This window comes from Elgaria multicarinata, chromosome 8 (assembly GCF_023053635.1).
Source record: "Elgaria multicarinata webbii isolate HBS135686 ecotype San Diego chromosome 8, rElgMul1.1.pri, whole genome shotgun sequence".
Taxonomy (NCBI): Eukaryota; Metazoa; Chordata; class Lepidosauria; order Squamata; family Anguidae; genus Elgaria; species Elgaria multicarinata.
The window spans coordinates 70,587,180-70,611,377 of NC_086178.1; positions in this window are offsets into that span (position 1 = coordinate 70,587,180).

Here is a 24,198-nt window from a genome sequence, read left to right on the forward strand (position 1 = left end):
GCGTTCTATGGTTCTTCCCTTCTATCCCCCACCCACGTTTTAACTAAGGCCATAGCTAGACCTAAGGTTTATCCCAGGATTGTCCTGGGGCCAAACCTGTTCATCTAAGTGCCACACAGGGCATCCAGCGCTTAGGCAGGGATGAACACTGGATGATCCTGGGTTAAACCTTAGGCCTAAAAGTTGTTAAAATGGACACAGAGAGGGGCTTCTTGTCTTTTGACCCTTCCATCATTTTTTATACCCAAATTGTCCCAGTTGCTTTTTCAACTACAGAAGGAAGGATAAAGGGAAGCTATGAGGACCCTGCATATTTATTTATTTATTTGGAATAATTATATACCACTTCTCACTTAAATCAAATCCTGAAGTGGTTTATCTTCCTCTGCTTGGGCTGAAAAAGCAGCTGGGGGAGTATGATTTGCATTTAGAAAAGATTTGTGGAAAAGAGTTATGCAGCTCCTCTCTGAACATCCTCCATTCACTCAGCTTCATGGCTTGTGAAGTGGAATATAAATATTATAAATAAGTAAATAAATAAATAAATAAATATAATGGAAGAAAGAATAATGAAACTCCACAGAAGGTGTCCTTTGAGCCTCTGTTTTATAGTAACCATTCCCTTAATAATTTTAGTCACCATTTCCTAAAAGCTCTGGGTCCTTACACATCCCCAACATATAAAAAAGAAACCTCTGTTTGGTGCCTTGAAAAGCCAACCTATTCCAGAACCAGTCATAAATTTTACAGATCTTTCACAGTGTAAAATACCACTATTTTGCAAAATAGTGGTATTTCACCCCATGAACGAACTGTAAAATGCAAGATCTGTAAAATAAAATATCTGTAAAAGTGCAAGAACAATGAATTTGCAATTTTATTATCCAACCATCCATGCATTTACTGCAGTTCTCTTGTCAATTTAAATAAAGCAATCCTTTCATAAATAACATTTTCCAGGCTTGGTCCATACTGCAAGTCCATGCTGAACACCTTCCCCCCATCCCTACATTTAATCTTAGTGGCTTCTCCCATCCCCTAGTCACTATCAATATCCCATATGAGATTATATATATTTTACCTTCCCCCCACCTCTTTTGACTTTTCCAAAAGCTTCAGGGACTTTGAGAATGCAATGTTTCTTGTTTTTACACCTTCAAAACGTGACTTACTGAAAAGAAAAGGAATGTGTTCAAGTCTCAAATTTCTGCTAGTTCTTGATAGGATTTTATAATATTATCTGCACATAAGTCTATCTTTCTATATCTTATACTTCTCCCATGTTAGAAATATTGGTTGAAATTGAATTTACTATCTTTTAATGCCATGGAGAGATGTCTGGTGCCAATTTGGGTCTGTATTCATCCCATATTTCTGAGAAGGTATTTACAATGACATTGTTCTTTTCAAAAATAGTTCTGCCTCTGACTCTTTTGAATTTAAAGTAATACATGTACCTTACTATAGAACTAATCTGTTGGTATGGAGGGCTGATCTTTATCGTCCTATAAGTTACAGGCTGTAACCACTCAACTACATTGACTAGTCTTACTGCTTAATAATATAGATGCATACACTTGGCGTTCCACAACTTCTGTATTGGGGTTTGTTTTTTTCATTTTAAGTTAATCAGGGATTTTTATATTGAGTGTGTAAGCTGCTTTGAGACTATTGACATGTCTAGACCTAGGGAGGGTACGGGGAGGATCTCACAAAATGGTGATCACGAGATCCTCCCCCTCAGTCCATACATGGCATGCAACATCCCGGGAGGAAGGAGGACGTCGTGCCCACAATTTTGGATATATTTTTTTTGATTGAAGATGAGCACTCAAGTGCTCCACCGAAAAGGTTAGGTTTTTTTAAAAAAATCCCGCTCCCCCCTTCTGCCCCCGATGGGCACAGAGCTCCTGAAGAGCTCCATGCCCCATGCCCAGTTCCCGGCTCCTCACGTTTATTCATGAAGAGCTGGGTCGAAACCGGGATGGCTGCCCACATGTCTCATGGCCTTGCGATGATCTCGAGACTTCAGGAAAATTCGGTATTAAAACCATCCTGGTTATCCCAGGGAAAGGGAGGGACGCCCCCGGGATCCCCTGTGCGTCATGTGGATATTATCAGAGATGTCAGAGATCAAACCTGGGACCTTCTGTATGCAAAGCAGGTGCTCCACCACTGAGCTATGCCCCCTCCCCTAACTATGACCCCATGCCCATGTTCTCTGGGCCTTAAATTGCGAGGAGGAATTGGATATTGCATCCAAATGCACACCCAACTGCAGACATGGTTTTGGACTCCAGCAGTCATCAGGCAATGCTTGGGCTGTTAAGGGCTCAGCTGAACATTGGACTTTTGGGATCACCTCCTGGCTAGTTTGCCTCAGGAGCTGTCCAAGGTCCTGCACTAATGGAAACCATTGTTGTTGTCCTTGCTGTGTATGATAGGCAGCATTCTGCTCCAGTTGAGCTGACTTGGGGAACTGAACTAGGCAGCAGGTTGTGGAGAAGGATTGAAAGAAAAGAGATCATGTCTCATAAAACTGGTTTTCTACGGGACCAGTTCTTTGCTCTCCAAAATCTTCTCCCCACTACTGCATCCTACTGCCTTGCTGGAGCAGGAGGCTGCCTAACAAACATCACAATGACAACTGCACTGGATATCGATGCAGGATTGTCCCAGGGATAAACCACAGAAATAGAACCTGGAGGGAAGACATTTGGACTCCATGGCTGGGATTCTGAGTTTTCTCCCATTGATGGGAAGAACAGAGAGGAGCTCCCTTCACAGATGCTCCCACCAACAGAAGGTGGAGACATGATTTTCAACCATTCCTCCTTTCCCCTGCAGCCTCTTTGCCCCTGAAAATCTGCTGTAGAGGACTGGGTGGGAACCCCTGGGATAGCAGGGGGACTGTTGGGGAGGGGAATCAGTTGCACTTGCCTCCCCAATTCTGCCAGCAGGAACTCAGTCCCATTCTTGAACAGAAGGGTTTCTTTGGCTCAGCAACACTGAGTTAGAATCCAAGGCTATATAAAAACTGTACACTTATTTCAGCAGTAACTGATTTCTGATAGCTCCTTCCCACCCCCCTAAGATTTGTTTATGCATTTCCTCTCCATCCACCAACTAACTTCTGTTGCCAAACTATTTCTTCTGCATTCAGTAATATGGGGGAGGTAGGACCCCATCATCTACAACAATAAGATGAACAATAGCACCAAGTCACAGATACTTCCATATATGTGGGGAAGCCTCTTGTTCATTATGACAGATCAGCCTTGCATGATACAAGGCCCAGCCAATTCTGGAGACTTCACACAGCAGCCAACCTGCCCATTTTATAAAACTATTAATAATTTAATCTGTTCAGTTACAGCTAATGTGCTTCTGAGTGATGTGTCGGCTGGGAGAAATGATACATTTATGAACTTTCTTAAACAATACCATTGATCACATCCGGAGTCAGTTTCTTGAGAGAAGCTAATTCTTCAGCAATTTTGTCCCTGATTAGGTCTGTTCTCAGAATATATAGTCAGTGAATCTGGCACCAGGGGAAAACGCACTGCCTATGAAAGACAAGACAACAGTTTTCACAGTGTTATTGGTTGGAGATGACCACAGAAACATAATTTTGACTGGCATTCATTTGAAGTCGTTCAAAATTGCTATTGAAATCAAACTGAGATTCATTTTGCAAATCTGGGATTCCCTTATGCCAGGGGTACAGAACCTCTTGCAGCCTGAAAGCCAAATTCCATTTCAGAGAAGCTTTCAGGAGCTGCATTCCAGTGGTGGGTTGGGTGGAAGGCAAAGTGGGCATGGCCAAAGTACCAGACTATTTTACTGCCAGGAACTAAGCCTCAGGAGAGGCATTTCAACTTTTTAGAATGGGGAAAGAACCACACAGAAGCCGGTTAACCACCAAACAACTGGTGGTTAGGGGAAAGGGGTTAGGGCTGAGGGAAGGGAAAGGCAGTGTGGCCACCTGGGAATCCCTAGAAGGCTATAAGGGGAACCCAGGAGGGCCAGATTTGGCCCCTGGGCATCTGCACCCATGCTTTCATTCAAGGATCCACACTTTTATTTTTGTAGGAGCTCAAATATTAAATACAGCCCAGTGTGGGCCAATTTGCATGGCATTAAGTGAAAAGGAAGAGTCTAGGAACATAGGAAGCCGACTTATGGGTCCATCTGGCCCAGTATTCTCTTGTTGACCTACAAAGCTTTTCACTGTCTAGCTCCTTCCTATCTCTCCTCTCTCATCTCACACTATTGCCCCGCTCGTGCTCTTCGCTCCTCTGATGCCATGTTTCTCGCCTGCCCAAGGGTCTCTACTTCCCTTGCTCGGCTTCGTCCATTTTCTTCTGCTGCCCCTTATGCCTGGAACGCTCTTCCAGAACATTTGAGAACGACAAGTTCAACCGCAGCTTTTAAAACTCAGCTAAAAACTTTTCTTTTTCCTAAAGCTTTTAAAACTTGATTTTGTTCTGACTTTATACTGTTAGTTTTACCCTACCCAGTGCCTGTTTACCCTACCCTGTGCCTGTTTGCTTTCTCTTCCCCTCCTTATTGTTTTATTATGGTTTTATTAGAATGTAAGCCTATGCGGCAAGGTCTCGCTATTTACTGTTTTACTCTGTACAGCACCATGTACATTGATGGTGCTATATAAAATAATAATAATAATAATAATAATAATAATAATAATAATAATAATAATAATATTGTTAACACTGACTGACAGCGACTCTCCAGAGCTTTAGGCAGGAATTTTTTTCAGCCCTATTTGGAGATGCCAGGGATCACACTTGGGACCTTCTGCAAGAGCTCTACCACTGAGCTGCAGACCTTCCCCCTCAACGGAGAGTTTTTCAAAGGAGGTGGATTTCCCCCTCAATATGAATGTGAAAAAATGGTTCTGTGAAAGAGCCTTGTTTGTTTACTTCTTCTTTCTTCCCCTCTGTGCCAAGCAGGCAGGACAAGGCCTTGAACCTGAGGCTGGTACCTATCCTAGTATACTACTCTGGCCCCAAATTATCTTCAGGTGCAGGAGAGAATAGTGATGTGTTACACTGGCCCTTGCAATTAGAAATCAATATAGAGTCTCTGAATTGTTCAGGCTGAAAATAAATGTTGTGAGCCAGGCCTTCCATCCCAGATTAGTCATTAGGGTGTTTTAGGGCCCAGGCACTTACCTCCAGGAAGCTGAGTAGGAGAACACAGCCCCATTGCCATTCCATGGTTTGGTGATCAGGAGTATTTCCTCACTCTCCTCTGCTCCCTGCTCTTCCCTTCTCATTTTAGGCATTCCCCTTCCCTTTCAGTTCTGAAAATAATGATGATTAGTGTTACATCTGCACTGATATTACTGCCAACCACAGTTAGTCCAGACAGTTTGCCAACATCCTTCTAACTATGACTGTAAACTGCAGTTTGGTGTTAACTAGGGTGACCATATTTTGGAAACCAAAAAGGAGGACAACATGGTCACCCCCAAGGGGGCATGTCCAGTACCAAGGGGGCGTGCCCACCCGAACATAGCCTTGGTCACATGTCTGATTTTACAGCACACATTTAAGCCAAAACTGTTCTACATAACATCTTAATGTTAAAATCACTGAAATAAAGAACAAGTGAGAGATTCAATGTATCTGAAATTAACTCCACTCACTCCTACTTTTGTAGGTTTTGCTGTACTTTGAAGCTTTTGCTATACTCTCTGTGTTACATTCTCCCCTTCCCTCAAATATCTTTTCTGACTGTATCTTCACTCATTGCAAGCTGCTGTTGTTGTTAACAGGGTTTGCTACTGGCCCCAGATCTGTTTCAAATTTGGTATGGCTAAAGCTCTACCTAAAAGCTATAATGGTGCCAACTTTCAGCTCTTTATCTTTAAAAATGACAGTTTAAAAAATAATAATTTTAAAACCTCATTTAAAAAAAAATTCCTAAAAATCAATGGATGAATGGATCTGTTTCAAATTTGGTGTGGCTAAAGCTCTACCTAAATCCTATAATGGTACAAAGTTTCATCTCTTTATCTGTAAAAATGACGATTTTAAAAATAATAATTTTAAAACTTTAATTTTTTAAAAAATCCTAAAAAATCAATGGATGAACAGATCTATTTTAAATTTGGTATGACTAAAGCCCTTCCTAAGAGCTACCATTGTGCCAAGTTTCAGGTCTTTATCTTAAAAAATGACGGAGTTATAAGCATTTTTGTTAATTCCCATTAGAGCTGGTCTTTGGGGGAAAAAATCCGGATTTCCCCTCCCCCTCCCAGATTTGCCATCAAAAACCCGGCAAATCCGGTCATATGGTCACCCTACCATGGTTCACAAAATTAATTTTAAAATGTCATGCTAACTACAGATATCACCAAAACTGAAATTGGATACCTCCATGAGAAGACAAAGGGAGGAACACGGGTACTCCTGATTGCCAAATCTGGGTCCAATTCGTTGGGACTATGTGAAGGATCAGTAGTATTTTGAAGGGGTTTGTTGATGATTCCAGCAATGCTTCATTGGATTGCAAGTATCATGGGCCAAATTTACCAAGTCTTTCCCCTGCTCTGCTTGCTACTTTACAAACTGTCAGTGGATGAAGATCAATATCTATGGTCCTGTTCAATTATTTGCCTAACTTCTATACTTGGGATTTATTTCAGAGGTTAACTGCATTATCAGCCTTGTTAGGAGCCTCTGGCAGGATTTTTTTTTAATATATTAAATTAAATCTGATTAGAATGGATGGGTAGTGAAAGAGAATCTTTCAAGGTCACCAGTTCCTTGTCGATGTAAAATAAATAAATTGCAAATGGATGAAAGACACACAGCTCTGTATTATTTAGCAAGCAGCCTGGCTCATGGAAATCTGTGCTCCTCTTCCTTTATAAATATTAATGCACAAATGCATTCTTTCCATCAGAGAGGGACTGTGATCAAATCAACCCCCTAAAGCTAAAACAAAACAAAACAAGACTGTGGTAAAGGGTCTTTCCCAAGATGCCAAGAAATGTCCAGTGAATATGAAAAGGTGACTATGGAACAAACAAACAAACGAGGATGAGCTAAGAGAGGAAACAATTCATTGAGGCTACAATACTATGCGTGTTTAGCCAGTGTTTATTAAACACTGTAGACAATGATGCCCTACTCCATGTAGGTGAGTGGGGTGGGGGAATGAGGAGGTGCTCCTCAAGTCCCAGCATTGGAGGGGCTTTGTGGTGACACTGGCTGGAGGAGGGGCTTATGAGGTGATGGGGCCTTGTCCTGGCCTCTTTGAACCACTTCACCTGGCAAGGAGCCTCCCAGCAGAGTGATTCCTTTTTGCTCCTGCTGCGGGGAGCAGTGTGTCTGATATTTACATGCACCTGTGTTGGTGCGAGGTTGGTCAGCACAGGCACTCCAGCAGTGGCCTAATGCCTGAGGGGGCACAGCTCCCAGCAGAGAGGCTCCCAGCAGAGCAATTCCTTTTTTCTCCTGCTGCTTGGAGCAATGGTGCTCTCTTGGAGGTAGCTGTTCTTCCGTGCAGTGGCAGGGCATCATCTGGATCCCCCTCTGGATCTCTGCACAATGGCCCCCTCATTTTAACAGTTACTGCTTGAGATATTAGGGTGTGCCTGGGTACACCCGGCACAGCCCTTGAATACACCTATGAGAATAGGTAAAAAGACACAGAAGATCAACCTCCTCTTCCCATCTCTGCTACACTTTTCAGGTTCCAACAATAAAGATACTTATGCATATAAAGAGATATTTAGCTAAAGAAATGTACAGCCTGAGTTTACCCAGGCCTCTTCACCAGTCCCTTGAAATATACTCCTTTCTCTTTTCAGGGAGACATTCAGAAGGTGCATGTTTTCATGTAGCTTTGCCAGTTCTCCATTGTGCTAGACTAGATAGGCCTTTGGTCTGGTCCAGCACTTACATTCTTAAATGAGTACATTTGAGGTTTCACAAGAAAAGCATAGGCTGAGAGACTGCCAACTCTCTGTAAGCAGAGAGAATTGTTAGGGGGAAATACACCAAGAAAGATGCTTGAGTTAATGAGAACACTAGTAGAAATGAAAAGTCAAGGGCAAGTAATCAAGGGCTGGACAATACTAGCTGTGTCTAAAGATTTTGTTTCTCTTGTAAGAAGGTTTTACTATTACTGGCACAGAAGAAGAATAGAGAAGTATGTGATAGAAAATGGACTGAAAATGTTTAGGGGAATGTAAAAAGAAGAAATCAATTGACAGGTTAGACTGAAGTGAAGCTGCTGTAGAAGCAACTTAATCCTCAGTTTTGTAGAAGCCCTTTCCTGAGTCTGGTATAGCTTTCCATAGGGATAAAACTGCCAGGTTATGGTAGATTGGTCCTCTTTCAGAGTAGTCCAAACAATAATTGAGCCCTAGAGGCAGCCTTGTCAAGATCAGGCCCCTCTCTGTTCTCAGAGCCCACCAACTTGGCTATAATGGGAAAGGCCCAACATTTCTCATACACATGGCACATCGGTGCAATATCTGTATCTGCAGAATATTTGGTAATATCCAGCCTGTTTAGGTGTGATGTCTAAACAGGAGATCTGAACCTGTGTAGGGGGCATGTGGCCATGTGTGTCAGCCCTGCTCTTCCTGTTCGTGACCTTGCAGTACTGAATGTCAAGGCCTGAAGGGGACTCCTTCCCATATTCACTTGAACAGAGTAGAACCCTCCATGCAGCTGGGAACCCTGATCAACTAGGGTTCTGGATGAGGCAGAGGGTTCTACTCCTGTTCAAGTGAATCTGAGAAGAAGCCCTCTTTAGATGTTGACAGTCAACTCAGCAAAGTTGGGAACAAGGAAACAGGAACATTGGAGGTAGGAGCAGCAGTATGTACAGCCCTGTGCACCCCACCCCACCCACCCCTGGGTTTCAGATTGCCTATTAAGCCATGATGTCTGAACAGGGCTCTTGTTGATTCCAATATGTAGCTGTTCATGGGTGGTAGAAATTCAAGGTGGCTAGTTCAGGAGTTGGGCAGGGATGCATAGTGTTTCATCTGAAGTCAACAATTTTGTGGACTTCCCCTCCCGCCCACAAAAATACATTATGGGGCATAACCTCCCCACCACCACCAAATTCTTTGTAGCCCTCTAAAGCAACTGTCCCCAATGTGGCACCCTCCAGATGTTTTGGACTCTAACTCCCATCATCTCCATGTGTGTTGTAGTCCAACACATCTGAAGTGCCCCACATTAGGGGAGGCTGCCCTGAAGGGCTTCCTAATTCATATTTTCATAGTAGCTTCACCCACTGGAGCTCTCCCACTGGCTACCCCATAGCCTGACCAAAGATCCCACAGTCTGACTGAGGGCTGGAGTCAGCACACTCAAGCTTTCAAACTCCCTTTTTGCTTAGCAAAGGGATCAATAAAACTTGCAAAAGAACAATTTGTTTGAAGAATTGCTGTCTGGGCAAATTGTGAAATAAGAGCTTGTAAAATCCTGGGAGCGCCTGCCTGAAGGAGCGCCTTCTCCTATGTGATCCTGCCTGATTAATAAGATTGTCTTTGGAGGCTCTTCTCTGGATTGTGCCACCTACAGTGGTGCAATGGGTGACTATCAGGGAAAGTGTGATCAAGGGTGATCTGCTTGGTGTCTTCCTTATATAGATTCCAGGTTAAGAGCCTTCCTCTTCCAGCAGTCATTTAATTTTGAATCTGTTGCTCTGATTATTAATTGTACTGCTGGCTCCTTAATTTATTAAAAGAAATATATTTTCATGTTTAATATTGTATTACTTTGAGACTTTTGCTGTTATTGTTTTTGTATGGTTATGTGTTTTTTGTTTTGTTTTTATGACTGTTTTTATGCCAGTTGGGTGATATACAAATCTAAATTAATAAATAAAAATAAATAAGATGCTGAAGAAAATGTGCAGATGTATAACACAGGTTAACTTTTCGTTGTAGATAGTTATATCTGCGAAGTAGATATTATATCCCATTATCTCAATTATAATGCAAAATCCTTCATATACTTTGTGATGAGGCACACTTGCAGTGAAATCCTATGTATGTTTACTCAGAGAAGTGTTCAGCTAAGGATAGCGGCTGTATCAGTCTTGCATGTCAGTTCTGCATATGTCTGTGTCAGTTTCACATGTATTCATAAGTCTGTACCGTCAGTCCCATTACTGTTTTAATCTGCGAGTTGTTGTTTTCTAACCTGCATGAATATATATATATATATATATATTATATATGCATATTTTCTCCAAAATGTGCATTTCTAAACCTATTTTATTCAAAAGCACACATTTGCATCACAAATTTTGGGGATATGTAGCATCCAAAGGATAACTGCATTCTGATCCTCACATTAGTTCAGGAGATGTAGTTCGGATCAGGTTGCTTTAAAATGTGGACTAAATAAAATCCTTGAGCATTCCTACTTCTAGGTCAGTATTCATAAGATTGCAGCTCCAGTTCTATACATCCTTAGCTGGGAGTAAATCCCATTGAACTCATTGGGACGTATTTCTGAATAAATATGCATTGGCTGGCAGTACAAAAGCTTTTATTTCCAGTAATTTGCTACTAATTGTTTTTGAGTGTTAACAGTAATACCTTTTCCAAGATAATCCTTTTAACCTTTTTCCCATTGACTTGGCAGAAGAGCTAATGTTACTTTTGCAATTAATTCAACTAATCTATGGCAAAACAAATTAGTGCAATTAATTCCACTTCCATAGTGGAATTGCACTAATTATACTAATTAGTTAGTGTAATTTATTCCACTTTCACAGATGGAGAGGAAAGCAAGGAAGATCCCAAAACATTTTTTCGTATCATAACTTAAGAAGAACCAAGGGGATTTAGAAGGAAAAAAATGATCAAGCAAACAAAGCCCGGAAATAAATACTTTAATTGCAACAGCAAAAATCTGGAAGAAATCATGGATCTTTCAAACCAGTTTTCCTGGTTAGGAAAACAAAACACAGGTTTTCCCCAGCATGGAATTTTCACAATGAAAATGAAGAAATTTAAATGATGCATTTAAAATGATTAATTGAAGAGAAAAAAAAAGCTAACTATCTATTATTCAGAAATAAGCACTACATTCACTGCAAGCAAAGTTCGTGGCACTAGAGTAGACTAATGCTTCATGTACCCCTGGGTTTCACAAAATCAGCTAGACCTCATCTTTGTCTGTCCTAATAAAACGCTACATTTATTTTTGTGCAGAATTTGTAATCGTGGGTTTTCTCAGGAGCTTTCTTTAATAGGTTTTTAAAATCTCAGCTTTTATGCTAGCGGTGTGTTTTTCAGATAAAATAATAATCATATCAAATCAATATTTTATGTAACCTTTTAAAGATATCCATAACTGGATACACATTCCGAAGCCTGAAATGCATTTCAAGTTATTCACATTTACTGAACTACATTTCAGAGTTACTTTTCTCCTGTGAATACGTGAAAGTGACATGTCAACAGCAGCAGCAGCAACAACAACAACAGGAAACAAACCAACACAGAGAAACAAACAGAAACTCTTGCGGGTCGAATCCAGCCAAAGTTAGATCTCTTTGTTTCATTTGTTTGTTTATTAAAAAAAAACATTTCCTGCCTTTCTACTTCTAAAGCCATACCTCCCAAGGTGGCTAATATAAAAAATTAAAACTTAATCACAAAAGCATAACGTTGGATCCAGGCCTAAGTGGTAGAAGAAGGGGGTGGGGAGAGGTAATTTTGCTCAATCACTCCTTCTCCCTGCAGCTCTCAGTACCCCTTGAAAATCTACTCTGGACAACCCTTCAGGGCAGCATGAGAAGCCACATAGGGGATTGCAGGGAGAAGGGGAATTGGTGAAAATGCTTTTTTTTTAATTAATCTTTCCCCCCTTTTATTGTGAATTTAACAAAAAAAAATATGAGGAAACAAATTGTGAAAATGAAAAAAAGAACAAGAAATTACATGTGTAGAGATTATGCGTAAGTTTCAAGAAAAGCAGACCGAATATCCACATATTTATCCACTCATGAGTGGCACCGACCGTATATACCACCCATTCAATTGTTGACAGCATTATTAGGTCCTTCCATTGCATTATGGCAGGTGAGCATTTATCCTTCCAATGTTGTAGTATCAGTCTTTTGGTTTTCATAAGGGCTCAGAAAATCCATTTGTGCTGACCATTCGCTAACTTTCAAGAAACCAATAAATAGTTTAGGAGGACATGCATACCATTCAATATTAAAGACTGTTCCAATACGAAGTTTATCCATATGATGACCTCCTCCCAAAAGGAGGCAGCTATTGGGCAATTGCAAAACGTATGGATAAAAGTAGCATTAGGTGAATTATAACAAATATGCAAATTAGACAAGCATTGTGGAGTCCAATATACTCAAAACAGGATTATTATTTTTTTGCTGAATAAATCATAGTGTAAAATCCATGGAAAGCTCAGGTACAGATGCTGAAACAATGATCCACTGGTGAGGCAAAATAGAATGCTCCAATTCTCTATTCCTTTGTTGTCTTAGACCCTGAGTATCATATTCATTTACTATTAACAAGTATTTATATACATGGATCGTGGGTCAATACCCCCATCTTCCTGTAGCAGGAAATCACAGAACAGCCATTCTGGATCCAGCTTATTATAACAATCAAACAAACAAACAAGTAGCAAATAAAAATTCCTAGAAACAGAGGACTTTATTTCAATGAAGAGTCAAATAACATCTCCCAGTGAAATAATAGAACTCAAAGAGGATTACATTTGGCTGAATTGTTCCCATAGATTTTTTCTTGTTATGGACATGTCTCATTCAGTATACACTGGACAATCATGCATTATAAGATCTAGGGAGAATGGCTGAACAACAAGGGATCAATGCTAGCCTAAATTACATCTTCAGCAAAAGGGGATGGCTGATCTTCCAACCTACAGGTAGAAGTGAGACCCAGGTGTCATCTTTCCCAAAACCTCCCACATTATGGGGAGACAATACAGAGGTCTGCCACATAATCCACAAAGCTTTATTCAGGCAATAAACATCTCTTCCCACCTGAAGAGTGTCTAACCTCTAGGAACTTTCCTCTAGGCAAAAATATGTGAATTAAGTGAGACAATTGTCATTTCAAGAAAAAGGGAAAGCCTTTCCCCAGAATGCTTTAACTTCAAGGAGGTTGGTTCTGAAGAAGTCTTTGGTGAGAAGCTAGCTGGGCTGACCTTCTCTCGCTTTCCTTTAGCTCCACCTGTTTGAGCCTGTGGTGGACTCTAGGATCAGTGAGCCCCTCTGAAGAATACTGATTTCCCACAAACTGTGTGTTGTTAACATTTTCAGTGATAAGGTCTGGCGAAGGTTCATCCCCAGCTGGTGAACGGCCCATGAGAATCACCTCCCCCACTTCCCTTGTAGGCTGGTACATTTCTGGCACTGAATCTTCTGCTTCAGAATCTGATTCTGATTGATCGCCTGAAACTCCTTTCCCCAACCTAATGGGAACAGGCCTAGTCACGACACTAGGCCTTGTCTGGTCCATCTGGGGGTAAGGCTTCACCCACTGAATAGCCAGACAGATCCCGGAAGCTGCTGACCAGGAATCTTTTTTGAAGCCTGAGCATCCCTCGGCTGTACATCAACACAGTTAGAGCTAATTTTGTTCTCTCTTAACTTTCTTTTCTCCCTCTTTGCATTTATACCGCTCCTCTCTTGGTGTTAAATATGTTCTGCTCTTTCTGTTTGCGAAAAACAAAAACAAAAAACTAATGGCCACACTCTAACTTTGTACTGCTGTTTGATTGGCTATATTGGTTAATTTTTGTGAACTGCCCAGAGAGGTTTGGCTATTGGGTAGTATAAAAATGCAATAAATAAATAAATACATGGTATAAACAATACATGATACATGTACGTGTCTTTGTTGGCATCTGCGTGAAAAGTGGAAGCCTCCCTATAGCAGCTAACAAGGTCATGGTATTATTTTCAGTCACTATTTAGTGGGAAATTACCAGTTTACTGGAACCCAAAGTTCAATGAGCCTAACATTGAGGCAGGTAACAAATAAATATATTATTACGAAGTGAAATTATTATTATTGTTATTGTTGTTATTATTATTCACCTCATCACCCCCTCCAGATTTCTTTTACAGGTGAGGCAGTGACTGTTCTGAACCAGTGACTGGGCATGGTAATGGACTGGATGAGGGCTAACAAACAGACTCAATCCAGACAAGACAGCGGTACTGTTAGTGGGTGGTTCATCTATTCGTCAAGGTGATGTTTGCCCTGTCCTGGACGGGGTTGCACTCTCCCTAAAGGATCAGGTCCGTAGTTTGGGGGTGCTCTTGGATCCAGGAGTGTCACTTGAGGCACAGGTGAACTCAGTGGCAAAGAGCACCTTTTATCAGCTTAGGTTGATATACCAACTACACCCTTATCTGGACAGAGATAGCCTAGCTACAGTTATCCATGCTCTGATAACCTCTTGTTTGGATTACTGCAATGCGTTATACGTGGGGTTGCCTTTGAAAACGGTCCGGAAGCTACAGCTGGTACAAAACAGGGCAGCCCGTTTACTAACAGGGACTGGCCGGCGAGATCACATTACGCCAGTCCTTTTACAACTTCATTGGCTGTCAGTCCAGGTCTGGGCCCAATTCAAAGTGCTGGTATTGACATTTAAAGCCCTAAATGGTTTGGGGCCAGGTTATTTGAAGGAACGCCTCCTCCCATATGTACCTGTCCGGACCTTAAGATCATCTACAGGGGCCCTTCTCCGTGAGCCCCTGCCAAAGGAAGTGAGACAGGTGGCTACTAGGAGGAGGGCTTTCTCCGTTGTGGCACCCCGGTTGTGGAATGAGCTCCCAAGAGAGGTCTGCCTGGTGCCTACACTGTACTCCTTTCATCTCCAGCTGAAGGCCCTTTTATTCTCTCAGTATTTTAACACTTAATTTTAACTTAAATTTAAATTTTACTGTTTTAACTCCGTATTTTAATCTTATATCAATTTTGCTGCGTGGTTTTATCCTGGTTGTGCTTTTTATACTGTATTTTGTATTTGTGCTTTTAACCTGTTGGTTGTTTTATTATGGTTTTAATTTTTGTGAACCACCCAGAGAGCTTCGGCTATTGGGCGGTATAAAAATGAAATAAAAATAAATAAATAAATAAATAAATAAATAAATAAATAAATAAATAAATAAATACATGCACTGGAAATCCTCTTTTCTTATGATTAACTCCACATTTTGCTAAATAGCAATTTTGCTAATTAATTTCAGCCTGTCAGTGTCCAGTCATAGCAGCATCTTTTCGTATCTGGCCACTGACCCTGCAGCAAGCATAAGCATATTATTTCACACAGATTGAAAGGCTTCATTCCTGCCAGGCCCCATAAGGCCTTCAAAAGCATGGAGACATCTTTGTAAACACTCTTCGGCACTCCATTCCACCACCTTTCTACATTACAAATGTATATGCACAAATATTTTTCCAAAGTGATCCTACTGGACGAGGTGCAGGCTGATTTGCCTTATCCAAAGCCCATACAGGGTGGAAGTGGGGTTGTGTTTCTGTTTCCCTCTAGTTGTGCTTTTGGTTTCTCTCCCATTGGTTTCAATCTACCCCAATTTCAGGACTGCTGTAGATCTATTGCTGCTCTCCTAGCACACTGTTGGCACCATCCTGTTCCCCTCTCTGATGGTGGAGATGAAATTACTGTGGAGATTTTTGTGGCAACTTGGAGCTGGGTGGCTTCTGAGGTCAGATCTCCCCTCCAAACCTCTTTCTTTGGGCATGTCTAGACCAGGCGATATTCCTGGGATCGCCCTGGGATCATCCCTGTGCATCCACATGACACACAGGGGTTTCCAGGGGCAGGGAGGGATGAACCCTCCCTTTGCATGGGATAGCCGGGATGGCTTTAGTCTCAACTTTTTGACATATGGGCAGCCATCCTGGTTTCTTCCTGGCTTCTCGTGAGTAAACGTGCAGAGCCGGGAACCAGGCATGGGTGCTCAGATATAGATCTATAGGGAGAACTGGAGCTGGGGTGGGGAGAGAATTGAGCTAGTGCATTGCCAAAGTATGCCCATCAGGGATGTGGGTGTGGAGCGGAATCTTAAAAACAAAACAAAAACCTTATGGTAGTGATGGAGTGCTTGTGCACTCATTTCCGATAAAAAAACAACCCCAAAGTGGCGGGCACGACATCTTCTTCCTCCCGGGACATTGTGCACCACGTGTAGACTAAGGGGGAGGATCTCGCAATCACTGTATTGCGAGGTCCTCCCCCTCCCCTCCCTAGGTCTAGACATGCCCTTTGTCCTTTGTGGGAATAATCTGATATATCCAAAGCCCCTTGGGATGGATTGTATTGTTAATTTGTATTTAAAAATGTAATACACGAAGTGGTGTAAGGCATTCAGTCCAGGTATCCGGAAACTTCCTTTCTTCTTTCTAATTAATTGAAATATATTTGTATGTAAAGCATCTCAGAAATTTTCCGAGGAAAACTGCTGGAACATGTCTGCAATAATGACCCGGAAAGGAGAAAATTGGTTGAATTAAATCTGCAATTCCCTATTTGGCCTTTTAGAACTTCTGTTGATGCAGCAGATGACAGTTGTGACAGAACAGCATCTTTGATTGCACCGCTATTTGTCTTCCAGGACTTAGAGTGATTTCACAAAGGATCTGAAATGGCTGTCAAATGCTCCTGCCAATCAGATGTGTCTTGTATTGGTGACCTAGAGATTAAAGAAAACATCTAGGATTCCTCTTTTTCTATTGACTATAATTCACTTATCTTGACAACCCAGCCAGCTTTCCATTTTTGTCTCTTCGTGCCTTATTATGACCTCCTTACCCTATATTCTGCCTTGTCTACCCTTCCTTTTAAGCTCTCTTTCTCCACGGTTTTCTGTCTCTGTGAAGGGCATGTATTTTAAAATTGATGTCCGATCTTGAAGTAAATGCACCCAGCAGCCTGTATTTGTCTCTATTCTCAAGTGAAAGTGTTCTCTTGTTAAGAAATGGGCAATTCCTCTCCTCTGAGCCAGCAAATGCCACAAGGGTTTCAGAAAATATGAATTTTTATATAAAGTTTGTGGATTCCTTCAAGGAGAGCTCTACAAAAACCTGAAGCAAAGTTTCAAATGCCAACAAAGAAGCAAAGTCTTATCTGATTAAATTCTTGTGATATTTGAACGTTTTTGCATCAAAATTGAGAAACTGATAGCTAGTCATTTGTTCTTATTAATATAAAGTATGTAGCCACTGCAAATTGGCAACACTCTGTTTATGTATTTCGGGGGGAGGGAAGAATCTTTCCTGCCTTCACCATTTGCTGGATCGATGAGCATGTGTGTGTCTCAGTGACATATTTTTATTTATGTATTATTATATTTATGTCCTACTTTTGTCCTCCTGCAAGGTGTCTCACATGACCCAAGGTGGCTCACATGATCCCCTTCCTCTCCATTTTGTTCTCACAACAACCCTGTTAGTGTAGGAAGTCACCCAATGAACTTCATGGTCAGGTGTGGACTAGAACCTGGATCTCCTGAGCCCCAGTCCACTATGCCACACTGGGCCACTTAAGAATTGGCTATTTTCACTTGTATTAATCATCCAAGCTCATTTAGATCCTTGATTTTTTAACTCTAAATGACTTTTCAAAAAAGCCCCCTCCAAGTGTACAGCTGACATGCTCCTCTGTGCAAAATAACCCCTTTGCTTTGGAAAATGACATCTCAGGACAATGTGGTTCTCTGCTTAGCCTTCTTCAGGAAGTCTGACCTAGGGCCATTCCACTGCTGCTGCAAAACATCCTCTCCCTGGTTACAAAGTATAGAAATGTTTGCCAAGTGGCTCGGGATCACCAGGGGGTGAATCTCCATACCTCCCCTACCCGTACCCGCTCAGTGGCCCCTGGGAGCCCCATTTCTCTTGTGACCACTCTCAACCATGCAGCGAATACACCCACAGCTTGTGCAGTGATAATTCTACATAATGCCATCCCCATGGCAATTATAACATGTGTTCCTGCTCTCAGCAGCATGAAGGACAAATCTTACAGACCTTCAAACCTTTCAGTTGGAGTAAAACTACCTTGCTTCTCCCCCTACACCTTTTCTATTTGTTTGCTTGCAAATGCATGAATGCTTTTAAAACACCATTACTTAGAGTACCTTTTCTGAGTGTGTGTCTGTTTTCTTATGAATAGTGGCAATGTAATCACATGGAAGCTGATGCATGCTGTGTATTTATCCAAAGCTGGGTAAGGAACCATGCGCAAAAAACTGGTTGAGCAATGGTTCCTGGCCCAATCCCAATGCTGGGTCTCTGCATGCGTAGTATGCAGGAGAGGATCGGCACTAGCACCGAACAGCTATTCATGAAGAGGGACTGCTTTTAAGTCTCTCACTCCTCCCTCTCCCCTCAACCATCCAAATATTTGATTGGGGCTATGACCAATTTTCTGTCCAAGGCTACAGTATACATACAGTATGTTAGAAAATTGCTCCATTTTAGATCATACCAAACAGACTCAATATTGGCAAGAGAACAGTAAGCTGGACACTGTCTCTACCTCTGACCTCAGCTGAGATGGGCCAATACAGATAAAGGGATACAGCTAAGCAATTACGTCATGTAGGCAAGACTAGGGTGACCAACTGTCAGGATTTCCCCGGATTTGTCCTGGTTTTTGTTCTTTCCATGGTGTCAGGGGGGATTTTCTATAATTTTCAATAATGTCCTGGAATGACACACCTTCCCCTTTAAGGCTGCCATTAGCATGGCAGGAGGGAGTGACATGCTTTCTTGAGGCACATCGGTCCCCCACCCCGAGCTCCAATTGAGGTCTTAAAGGGGAAAGTGGGTCATTCGTGGACATTATAGAAAAGGCCCCAATTGGAGTGGATGGTGGTGGTGCAGAATGAAATCCTTTCCATTCCTCCACTCCAATCGGGTTCTTTAAGGTGGCGGGGGAATAACGTACTTTCTGCAGGACTCAGAAAGCTGCTTCCCCACACACACACTAGGTGTCCTCTTTTTTGGTTTCCCAAATATGGTCACCCTAGGCAAGACAAACCCAGCATCCATTTACTCTCAGGTAAACCCAGCTAGAGAATCCCTGCAATATCCCTGGATATCGTTGCTCAGTCCATCCCTCCCTAGCAGCTCTTACCCACCAGGCTCACAGTAGCTTAACTAGATTGGACTGTCTTGCACACAAGTGGACACAAGCCTCATTTTCAAAAGAGGCACACCTGTCCTGTGCCACCTCAAGTCTGGAGTTTTGATGGTTCCCAGTGTCCTGCCTACAAGACTAAGTCATACAGATCCAAGGAAAGGTCTATAGCTCTTGTATCACCCCCTCTTTTTTCTTGTGTGTGGGTGATCAGGTAATTCGGCTCTAATCTTTAACTTGTAATTGATTGGAGGCCCAATCACCTTGTTCAGGCTTGCCCTGGTGTTCCAGTGGCAAAGCTTCATGCCTGGGATCCCTGTTTGGTTAAGTGCATCTCTGGGGTCTCCTTCCTAAAACCCCACATGCTCAAAGCAAACTGCGTGGAGACATTACCTTGATGCAGAAGGGACCCTCGCTGGTTTGGTGGTTTTCTGACGTCAGAGGCATCAGAGACACATATAAAGTTGTGCGTGTGGTGCCAGCTCTGGTTAGACCCCTACCTGTGGTCTTGTAAGTAATGTTGACAGAATGCCGGGACCCCTCCCCCTTAGGATAGATTTCCCTTAAAACTGCTTCTTCCTCCCTCATCTTAATGCTCACCCTGACACTCTCTGCATGGCTAGACCAGGCGATATCCCAGGGATCGTCCCTGTGCATCTACATGACACACAGGGCATCCCGGGAGCAGGGAGGGATGATGCCTCCCTTGCCCAGGGATATTGCCACACCCTTTCCCCTCGCTTTTTCCCACGGTCTCGGGATGATCCTAAGGCCACGGGACATGTGGCCCACTGTTGCGGTTTTGTCCCAGCTCCTCACGAGTAACCATGAGGAGCCGGGACTCACACATGGGCCACGGAGCTCCTCAGGAGCTTGGGGGTGGGTGGGGGGAGCGGGAGTAGTGGGTTGTTGTTTTTTTTTAGAAAAAAAATACTCACTTTTTCATAGGAGCACTCCTGCACTCTTTTCAGATGAAAAAAATAAATCCAAAATGGTGGGTGTGACGTCCTCTTCTTCCTGGGACTTTGCATGCTGCATGTAGACGAGGGGGACAATCTCACAATCATAAAATTGCAAGATCATACCCCTCCAACCCTTGTCTAGCCATGCCACCCCTTGTCTAGCCATGCCCTAAGTCTCCTTTCTTTTCAATTCCCAGGAGTGTTGGGGACTCTGCTCTACCTAATTCCCTCCTTCTTTTACTACAACCTAATTTTGGTCTCTGGAACCAGCCACTCCAAGAGCTTTACCCCCACATTTACCAGTTCTCAAAGGAGGCACCAGCTACATCATGAGATTGTATGTCTGAAATCGTCTACATCAGCTATACCAAGCTATTTTCCCAAATCAATATTTATATTCAATAAATGTGCCAAAGTGACTTTCTCCTCCCCCCACTCTTTGTATGTATGTATGAATTTTGTGGTGAGGTCTCCTCTTAGCCATAGATGCTCTATGACCAATGTCTAAAGATTCTGTGGTTTCGCAAATGCGTACTTTTGAGAATGTATGCAGGGGTGTACTTATGTCTGCAAAGGGGAGCACATTCAGGAACACATAGGAAGTTGCCTTATACTACTTCAAAGCATTGGTACATCTAGGTCAGTAGTGTCTAAGCTGACTGGCAGAGGCTCTCCAAGGCATTGGACTAGGTTTTCCCCTACCTGCACCTGGAGATGCTGGTGAATTGAAGATAGGACCTTCTGCATAAAAAAGTGGAGTCCCAGCACATGTGTGTGGATAGATCAGGTGACTGCATATTTTCAAAAAGTGGTTCTAGGTGTATAAGGAAGTCTGGATAACTGACATGAGACTGTCTGAAAATGACCAAATTCACTGAAAATAACCTGACTCACAAGCCCTACCTTTAGGAGATCTCAGTTTTCTCCCACATGACAACTCCAGTTAAGAACAATACTCCCTGTTGGTTAAGAGATTTCCATGAAAAGATGCTTGCCACCATTTTTGTATGACAGGGCTCTTCTGTCTTTAATAGCCGAATGATAGGCTAAAACGTAATGGGGGTGATGCTTTTCCTGGCATGGTTATACAATAATAAAAACAGGTGTTGTATTTACAGAATGAACAACCCAGATTGGGATTATTATTATTTTTAAAAAAGTTCAATTCACATGTCAAATGTTTTAAATTCTTATGTTGAATGTAGCTCCTTGGTCCCCCAGCAGTACCTGAATATGGTTCTTAGGAAAACCCAGTAACCTGTATTTTTGGACCAGCAATAAATGGAGAAAAACAACAGCTCTCTTGGCCAGAGCAAACCAGATACATCTGTTGCCTAGCAACTATTAAGGAATCTTGCAAAAGCAGCAAGTATCCCTTAAGAGCCATACCATTGCCTTCGTTAGGAAATTGCAGTGCAATTTAGAAATTGACATGCCCTTCAAGCCCTCAAACTGAGATGGCCTCCTGAGGAAAGTGTGTGCTTTGACTATGGCCTAATCTACACCAAGCATGATATTGCAGTATGAAAGTGGTATATAAAAGGCAGGAGCCACACTACTGCTTTATAGCAGTATTGAAGTGCACTGACAACCATTGGGGCCCATTGACACAGGCCATATAACCCTATATCCTGCTTGGCGTGGCTCCTGCCAAATATATATATATATTTGTATTCCGCCTTTTGCCCAATACTGGGCCTCAAGGCGGTATTACAAAGTTTAAAACATACATTTTAAAACATAGGAAAAGAAATGTAAAAAAAAAAAAAGTTTAAAATACGCAATACCCCCCAAAGAAGCCTGCCTCTTAAGCTCCCAGTCCCAAAAGGTTGTAGCAGCTGGGTGTGTGTGAGATGGTTCTGTGCTGGGAGCCTGAGTCTGCGAGGAGGCAGTTGGAAGGTTCCACAGACTAGGCAAACCCCCAAGGCAGGACAACAGCAGCCGCTGACTGGCCCCTTGCTTTGTACGCTTCCTCTCCTGGCTGGATCAGATGGACACGATCCCAGGTAGCAGGAGCCTGCCTCTTAAGCTCCCAGTCCCAAAAAGATGTTGCAGCCTGCTTCATGTAGATTAACTCTGAGTTATAAAAAGCAGAGCCAATGTCTGGCCCTCTCCAGCAGTGCAAATCAGGGTGGTCTAGAGATTGTTGCTGACCACGAATGTTGGAGTGAAATAGGATGCTGGTCTTCTATGTTAAGCAAGCTCCTTGCTTCCTTAGATGGTGCATCCAGGGTACATTGGGGAAAGGTACAAGAAGAAGTCAGTAATCAATACTTCAGTCTCTACTGCAACAGGTGCTGAAAAACGTAGTCATTGGAAGTAGTGTGACCATATGAAAAGGAGGACAGGGCTCTGGTAACTTTACAACTGAATTTTAGCAGGTGTCTTTTGTATGCTTGCAGCACTTGGTGAAATCCCCCCTTCATCACAACAAAGCTGCAGGAGTCCTGCCCTCTTTTGTATCTGATTCGGATACATTTGTATGCTGCCTTCATACAAATGACACTTGCTGAAATTTCCTTTTTTATAAAATGTTAAAGATACAGGAGCCCTGTCCTCCTTTTCATATTGTCACCCTATTGAAAGTTACCACTGCTACTCTGGAAGGCCTTTCCCCATCTCCTATGTGTATCAGGACAAGGATCGTATGAGAAATCTGTTTCAGTTCATTTCCGACCATAATTTACCCCATCTGCATCTCCTGAATGCGAACATGAGCACATTCCCAAGTTCATGATGCGGTTCACAGTGAAGGTGGGAGTGAGCAGGTTGCATTTGAAAAATGTATACATTAGAAAAGATGCATTAAAATGTTCTTTTAAAGAAGGGTCCACAAATACACTGTAATCAGTGTAGAGAAGCTTATATCCTTGAATGCACACTCAGGTACACATCCAAGAACTTCGAGACTTTCAGACTTTGAGGGGGAACTCAGAGAATCACAAGGAGCTCATGTTTTGCTGATTTCCACAGTCCAGCCTAGACTTAACAGTAAGGGAAAGCTACCCAGCATATGCTCAGAGCCCAATCTTTCTGTATCTGTTGTTGGGTTCTAACAGATTCCAGAGATAGGTAAATTGTGACTCCACTTTTGTAACAACAACAACACCTTTCTTTATCCCCAAAGCGAGTGACAGGCTTTCCCCCTGAAATATGTGTTTTATTTTGAATCCCATCTAATCTGTAATCTATAATTGCAGAAATACTAGGGATTTTTTTTTTTAAAAAAATGTTCTCTTGTTCTTTTGTTTGTTTTGTTTTGTTGCAACTCTCAATAAAAGAGATTGATAGTAAAGAAAAAAAAAAGACCCTGGGAGGATAAATTTCCTATTTGAATTCAATAAATGTTATCCTAGATCACTGTGTTTACTATTTCGTGGCTTTGTTTGAACTTGCAGCGATCGTTGGATCTCCATTTGCAGTTTGTCTTACAGAAGACCTGAAGTCATTTTGTTATTCCACAAACTGCACACGCTTCCCCCTGCCACCTTACTGTTACTTATCGGTATCTGTATCCTTCACCTTACTCTGTATCCTCTCTGTCAGCAATCTGTCCTGTGCCCATGAGAGATAATGTGGTCTCATGACTGCCATCCATTATGGATAACTCTTTGAGCTCTTGAAAATGCATTCCCTGCCTGGCGGAGTTTCAGTTTGGTTTCTATTGAGCTGGATTCCTTAGTAATTTAATAGGCTTGTGTAAAAAAATAATAAAAATTCTAAGATGATTATGAGGTTTAATGGCAATCTGCTTCTTATGATTATTTTAATATATCATTTGGAATTCTGTAGCAGGGATACACTTTTCCATTTAAATCTAAATAGGTTTCTCAGCAAGGGGAGCATGGCAAGGTAGGCTTGTTCAAGCCAGTAATTCAGACTTGGAGGGTGCATGGAACGGAAGGCTATTTCCCCCCTCTTGTATTATTAATTTATTTTCAGGATTTTTCAATCCACTCTTCTGTTAAAAGTGGCTCTCAGAGTAGTGTACCCATATTAATAATAAGACAATCCCTGTCCTCAGATTTACAATCTCAAAGACACAACACAAA